Consider the following 8053-nt stretch of genomic DNA (forward strand, 5'->3'; position numbering starts at 1 on the left):
ATATGATTAGATGTTCACACAATTACCACCTTATTGCAACGTTAGTTAGTTCCAGCCATTTGCATTATGTAACATGCACAATGCTTACCTGTGCACGTATAATTTGTGTGTCATTTGCTATCCCTGCTTACCAGCTGCACATCTTCTACAAATATCACTGCAGCAGCTCTATGAAATTTTCCACCATGTATGCACAATATCATAGATATTCACTTCACCCACACCTGTGGTACCTACTTGCTGACACTCACCTCCTGCACTCCTCCTGTACACAGCCCCTTTACAGCATATCCAACAAATTCCTGTATTTTGTTGCACCATAACATTTCCACATTTGGTTGCACCTATACACTTGCACATGCCTTGTATACAACATCCTTCATCATACTAGACATTAGCACCCTGTAACCTGCTAATAGTAGCCCTCTCACCACTATGCACATCACTTACCCTCACAATTGCCTTTTGCTATCTCCACAATATCTTCACTTGTGTTGTCATATATTACATTCACCTCTCATAATGCACCATACCCTCATCTTCCTATATTGCATACATGCATATATTTCCAGCCCAGCATCCCATATACATTTCCTATTTCCATTTTATCACATCATATGAATTTCCTCATTAAGCATAGGGCATGCTATATGCATTTTTTTAAGCATTACGTTTGGCATGTTCATTTCTTCATTAGAATAAACACTTTCAGGTATGTCTTTTGTTTTAACACAACGTTTTCAATTCTTCTATATTTTTCACTTTTGCTTGGTGCTGACCCTGTTTTGCAGGAAAGATGTAAAAATATTAAATCTCTTTCTTAGATTAGAGGTGTTTGATATTTTCAATTTCAATCTTAGTGTTGTAATTAAGATTTTATCTTATCAAAGCATAGACTAGAATGAATGAACATTGTAAATATCATAAATGGCTCATTTTCATGCTTTTTGCCTTTATTTCTCAAAATTTTCACAATGGTGAAACATGAATGGCACATGCACCATTTCGTAAGAGGTAATTAATCCTAAGTTGATGATTTACATCAATGGCCATAGTCAGGATGTAAACAAGACTTAGTGTTTTTATCTTTTACAAAATAACACTGGATCCACACTGGATCCTTTTAAAAAATCATCATATTTTTATTTAAATATTTTCCTCTTTTATCAGAATTTAATTTAAAATTAATTCAATATATATACCAATGGCCATAGTCAGGGTATATTGAGAATTAACTTCATTTTAAATTCTATAAAAGCACCAAAAAAATGTATTTCATTCTTCACTTGAATTTAAATATGGTTATTATATAATATATTCAATGACCATAGTCAGGAATATATTATATCTTCAACCTCATTCCTAATTCATTTAAAGAATGGAATAGCTTTTTCAAAGTCCAATTTCAAAATTATTCGAATTCATTCATCATTCAGGATAGAATTACATCATATTTTCAAAATTCTTTTCAAAATCCAAGTGATTGTGAATATCTCTTTTTCAATTTATCAATTCTATCTCATTTCTTAAAATCCAAACTTTGAAATTAAATTCAAAAGTTTAAAATTCAACTTGATTCATTTTATAAATTCCAAAATCAAGTTCAAGGTCCAATTTGACTTTGGAATTCATCCTCAAATCAATTTTGAAATTCCAAAAACCAAAGTTAAAATCTCAATTTGGGTCCAGATTTCCAAGTATGAATCCAATTTCACTTTGGATCTCAGATTTCAGATCCAATTCTATTTTTAGGATCCAGAACCCAATTCTACTTTGGATCTTAGACTTCAGATCCAAATCCATTTTAGGATCCAGAACCCAATTCTACTTTGGATCTTAGACTTCAGAACCAAATCCATTCTAGGATCCAGAACCCAATTTCACTTTGGATCTCAAATTACAGATCCAAATTTCATCTAGGGTCCAGAACCCAATTCTACTTTGGATCTCAGACTCCAGATCCAAATTTCATCTAGGGTCCAGAACCCAATTCTACTTTGGATCTCAGACTTCATATCCAAATCCATTCCAGAATCCAGAATTCAATTCCACTTTGGATCCCAAATCTTGGATCCAATTTTATTTAAAATTCAGAGCCCAACTTCAGATTTCAGATCCAATTTCGGATTCTAAATCCAGAATTCAATTTTAAATCTCAACTCTATTTGGGAATCTAGACTTTGGATTCAAATTCCATCTTAAAATTCCAGATTTCAAAATCAATTTCTATTTCCAATACCAATCCTTAAATCCCATTCCATTTCATCCTAACTTTCAAATCAATCCCATCTTTTCCAAATCTATTTATATTTCCTAAATTTCCTTCTGATTTCAAAACTTCAAAGCTAGAATTCAATTCAATTTTCAAACATTCATCCAAATTCAAAATTCTAAATTCAAAGTCCATTCATGACTTTGAAATTTCCTTTCTTTTTCTTTTATCTCAAATTCAAAATCATTCCTTTCCAAATCCAGATTTACTTTCACAAGCTCTTGATTATTCCAAAAAACTTAGAACTTTAAATCTCAAGTTCTAAGTTAGAAACCATTTCTTCACTCTATCATCAGATTCATCTTAGAAACACTTGGAGATTTCCAAATCATTTTGAAAAGAGCATACATCCTTGCATTGTGCACAAGCATGATTCATTGTGCATTTAGACTTAGGATAAATTTTTAGATAATTTCTTAGCAAAGCAAAAGGCATTAATTCGACCCTTGGTTCGATTACCCCTGGTAAAGGCGCCAGGAACGGTCGAACCTCGTACCGACAAGCGGAACCCGTCTCCCAGTTTTTCCCGCAAATATTTCAAAACGGAGGCGAGTTATTTTCTAAATATTTTAAAAATTAAGGTCAAGTGAGACCCCGCAAAAGAATTCCTCTTCTTCTTTTCTCTTCTTTTCTTTTTTTTCTCTCTTTCTTTTTCTATCTTTTATTCTTCTCCCTTCAAAAAGGAGGAAAATAAGAGGTTAGAAAAGGAAAAGAGAAGGAAGAGAGAGAACATTATGAGAGAAAATTTTTTGCGATGATCACAGTTTTGTCGACCGTGATGGGACACGTCTTCGTCCGGTCGAATTTAATGCCTTTTCTTTTTTGCTTTGATATTATCTAAGTCTTTATTCTTCAAATGTTAGCTTCTTTTCCATGCAAACCTTAGGAGCCTAGACTCTGTCCTAAGCTGACATCATTTGCATATAGGATATAAGTATGGTTTGGTATGACCATATTGAGGAGATTGTTCCATGCTCACATTAGACTTAGGTCTGAAATACAACTCTCCTCAATTCTAGGGATTGAATGCAAACAATGTATGCAAGTGTATGCTTCTCTTCATTTTAATCTATCTCTTCAGGACTTGCATTAGAGCCATCTAATTTATTTTGCATGTTGAACATGTTTTGAAAAGCATCCCTTACCAACATTGTCCCGGTCTTTCCGTTGCTGGGCTGTCTCACTGAACCATAGTTCGGGAGAGAGCCTCACAACTGGACTACTTATTTGGGTTCGCGCCCCCCTACCACGTACCTAAGGGCCATAGTCTGAGGTACATCGGTAGGTGCTCAAGGATGTTGGGAAACCATTTAGAACCGGAGGAATATTTCTATGCCATGTACTTCGAGCTTCGACTTGGGTATATTGGCATATCTTGATTGGAATCAGATGATTTGAACCCTAGAGTTAGGATTAAGGTCCTATGAGCCATTTCAAATTATTGCATTTTAGGGTCAGCCTCTAGGGATTGTTGTTTGTGCATCCTTGTTTGTATATCTATGATTGCATGATATTTTATATTCCCTATATTTTCCAAAATCCTGGGTATATATTATTCAAAATTTCCTCCTTGTTTTAAAACCCAGGTGTATTTTCCTTTTTCTTCTCTTGATTTCTTCTACTTCTTTTTTATCCTGCCTGCAATTCTTTAAAAATTTTCTTTTCTATATTATATTCCTTACCGTCATTTACTATAAAACATCTTTTGTCAGGATATGTCCTTTTCAAAATTTATCTTTATTCGCATTTTACTTATCTATCCTTTTTCAGAAAAATAGTGCGGTTGTTGCAAATTTTTGGTGACAACCCGATCCCTCGTAATGGGATGTTTTCATTTTCAGATTATGATTTCCTCCTTTATTAAAATTTCTTCCTAGATCTTTTCTAAAAAACCCCATTTTTGCCCTACAGAGGGAGCATTGACATTATCAGTTGATTTGGGGCAAAGATCAAAGATTGCACTGATCTAACATCCCAGTTATAAACAGAGAAAGTAAGGAATGGATTCTCAAAAATCTGTCAGAAAGGGAGTTCAGGACAGCAAAAGTGAGATCAATCCCGCGATATACCAATTATTCAAAAGGATGATGGTCGAGATATTGTCTGAACAAGCTGAAGCCAATTGCGGAAAAGCTCCCACAGAAGGAAAGACACTTGTCACTTTCCCCATGAATGAACACGACAACATCAGTGTAGGAAATTCCAAAGCCAGTAGGGGCAGCAATCAAGGCAACCAGGGCAGCAACTTGGGAGAATATAAAGACCAAATTGGGAAATCTTGTGAAAACCGTGATAGACCTCTTCAATACAGTCCTCAACAAAGAGGCAAGAAGCAAGAAGAACCAAAGCGTAAGGATTGGAGCAAGGATTGAGATTTCACTCCTTTAGATGAACCGCTCGACAAAATCCTCGAATACATGATGTCTAGCGGATTACTCAGGCTCCCAAAAGCCGACATCCCTTCCACAATCATGGCAAAATATATAGACCAGTTCTGCGGGTATCATCGAGTAACAGGGCATGACACTGAACCTTGCTTTGACTTCAAGAATATCGTTCAGGATTGCCTTGATAAGAATCTCTTTGTCAAAAATGAAGAAGAAAGGCATCCAGATCTCCTAAACACGCAAGCTCAGTCCAGCTACCAGACAGGGGTCAGCACTCGGCAAAAGTCAAGCAAGCCGAAGAAAGCAAAGCATGAAGGTTGGGGTTATGATCGTCAGCTTACCCCTCTAGGTTAGCCGATCGAAGAAGTTCTCCAATACCTGCTCGAGAAAGAAATGATCAAACTCCCAAAACAGGATAATCCCTCTGTCACCAAAGGAAAATAGAAGAATCGCTTTGCAAGTTTCATCCAGCAAGGGGGCATGACACGGAGCGTTGCTTCGTCCTCAAAAATATTGTGCAGGACTACATTGATAAAGAGCTTCTGGTACCAGAGGAAGGAGAAGAGCAGCCTGCAATTTCAACCGGACCTTTTCCAGACCAATTAGAGAATTGAGAATGCCAAGAGTTTTTCGCTTTCATCCCTTTCTGTCAGTCGCTTTGTAGGGGCAAGTCAGCCCAGTCTTTGTGACTTCTTTCAGTTAAAATACTTGTAAATATTCAGTTCTGTTATCAAACTTTTGCTCATCAATGAAGTGTTGATTTTCTTTATATCTTTGATATTCAATACTTTCTTCTTTTTGCTATATTGGGGCATTAAATTTCTTTTTCAAAATGCAGGACAATCCTAACATCATTCATGAGAGAAATGATATTACCTATGAGGGTCTTTCAAAAATCATGAAAATTTTAGTTCAAATATTTTATTACAACATTTTTCAAAGATCAACCCTTGTGTTGATCATATTTTTTCTACAAATTGATTTCAAATCATTGCATTCAAAGATCAATCCTGGTGTTGATTATGTTTTCTAAAAATTGATTTCAAATCATTGCATTCAAAGATCAACCCTTGCATTGATCATATTTTCTAAAAAATTGATTTTGAATTATTGCATTCAAATATCAACCCTCGTGTTGATCATATTTTCTACAAATTTGGTTTTCAAATCATTGCTTCAAAAAAAATTTATTAACCCTCATGATGATCTCTCATGAATGATCCCCTTTCAAAGATTATCTCTCGTGATTAATCCTTCTTTCCAAAAATGATTTTATCATCTTCTTCTCTCATTTTAAAGATCCCACATGCAGACGGGATCAAATTCTTTTTCAAAAATTTTCAAATCTTCTTTCAGTCTTTATCGGTTTTATTTACCTTTATCAAAATTTTATTAAATTTTATTAAATTTTATTAAATTTTATTCATCTATTTTTATTTTCTTATCAATTCTTATTTCAAAATCTTTCCCTTTCAGGTTAAGGGATAAACCTGATGCCTCTTTCCCATGAGGTATTTCTTTTTTCCTTCTTTTTCTTTCTTCCCCCCCCCCCCCCCCTTCAGGTTAAGGGATAAACCTAAAACCTCATCCTACGAGGTCCTTCTTTCTTCAGGATAAGGGATAGTCCTGAATGTCTTTTTCTTTTAAAAGCTTCATTAATCTCTGCTAAATCTTTTTCTTCATTCAATTTTATTAATCTTATTTCTTAATTAAATTTTAATTCTTCCAATTCTTTATCAAAGCTTTTTTTCATTAACTTTGGCCTAAATTTTATTCCTTTCCCATTCAGAATAAGGGATAATCCTGAAACCCCTCATAAGGAGCAACAATGCTACCTGTGACAATTCTTTTACAAAAATAATTTCCATAAAATTTCCTTGATTCTTCTCTTTTGTCAAATCTTCCAACAATTTCTATCTCTTCTCATCAGTTCCTTCTCAGATTTTATTTCCTCTTCAGTCAAGATAAGGGGGCAATCAAATCACATGCAAATAAATTCAGTCCTCTAAACCGTCATTCTCAATCCCAGGTCCGGTCCTCGCACTGACAAATTTTCAAAACTCAATCTTTCGATTAAAAACTTTCTGTCAAAAAACCCAAGTTTCCACTTGGGATTCTCCCTCTATTCTTTCGTTTGAAGTTCCGAGTTCCGACTCAGACTTTTTTTTGAATCCAATCCTCACATTGGAAATCCATCATTTCTTTAGAAATCCGAGTTCCATCTCGAGTTTTTCTTCTATTACTTTTCATCCAGAGTTCTGAGTTCCGACCAGGACTTCCTTTTGAATCCAATCCTCGCATTAGAAATCAATCATTTCTTTAGAAATTCGAGTTCCAGCTCGGGTTTTTCCTCTATTATTTTTCGTTCGAAGTTCTGAGTTCCGACCAGGACTTCCTTTTGAATCCAATCCTCGCATTGGAAATCAATCATTTCTTTAGAAATTCGAGTTCCAGCTCGGGTTTTTCCTCTATTATTTTTCGTTCGAAGTTCTGAGTTCCGACCAGGACTTCCTTTTGAATCCAATCCTCGCATTGGAAATATATCATTTCTTTAGAAATCTGAGTTCCAGCTTGGGTTTTTCTTCTATTATTTTTCGTTCGAAGTTCTGAGTTCCGACCAGGACTTCCTTTTGAATCCAATCCTCGCATTGGAAATCCATCATTTCTTTAGAAATCCGAGTTCCAGCTCAGGTTTTTCTTCTATTATTTTTTGTTCAAAATTCTGAGTTTTGACCAGGACTTCCTTTTTAATCCAATCCTCACATTGGAAATCAATCATTTCTTTAAAAAATTTGAGTTTTTCAAAACTTGGGTTTCTCTTTTATCCGAGTCTCAGTTCAGGTTTTTCCTCTGTGCCCTTTCAGGATAAGGGATAAACCTGATGCCTCCTGCTAACGAGGTATTTTTTTCCTTTTCCCCTTCAGGTTAAGGGATAAACCTGATGCCTCCTGCTAACAAGGTATTTCTTTCCTTCCTTCTCAGTTCAGGATAAGGAGATAAATCTTGAAAACAGACCACATGCAGTTAGGATGCGATGGTCCATTGAATTCAGAATCTCTCATCAAAATTTACTTTCCTAGCTCATCTTATTTCTCAAAATTCTCAATCATATGTTGAGCTCATTTGGAAAATCTGGTTCTCACTCCGGTAACCTTCTAAATTCAGTGTTCTGATCAAATTCTTTCTTTCTACAAAATTCTAGATCTGACTTAAATCTGATGTATTTCCAAAAGATCTAGCATCTCGCTGGTCATGTATTTCCAAAAGATCCAACTTTCGTTGGTCATGTATTTTCAAAAGATCCAGCTTTTGTTGGTCATGTATTTCAAATGTTCCAGCTTTTGCTGGTCAGCAACAAAAGACAAAAAAGAAAAGAGTACCTCGAGGCCTGACG

Source organism: Nuphar pumila, chromosome 9 (assembly GCF_984573655.1).
Source record: "Nuphar pumila chromosome 9, dmNupPumi1.hap1.1, whole genome shotgun sequence".
Taxonomy (NCBI): domain Eukaryota; kingdom Viridiplantae; phylum Streptophyta; class Magnoliopsida; order Nymphaeales; family Nymphaeaceae; genus Nuphar; species Nuphar pumila.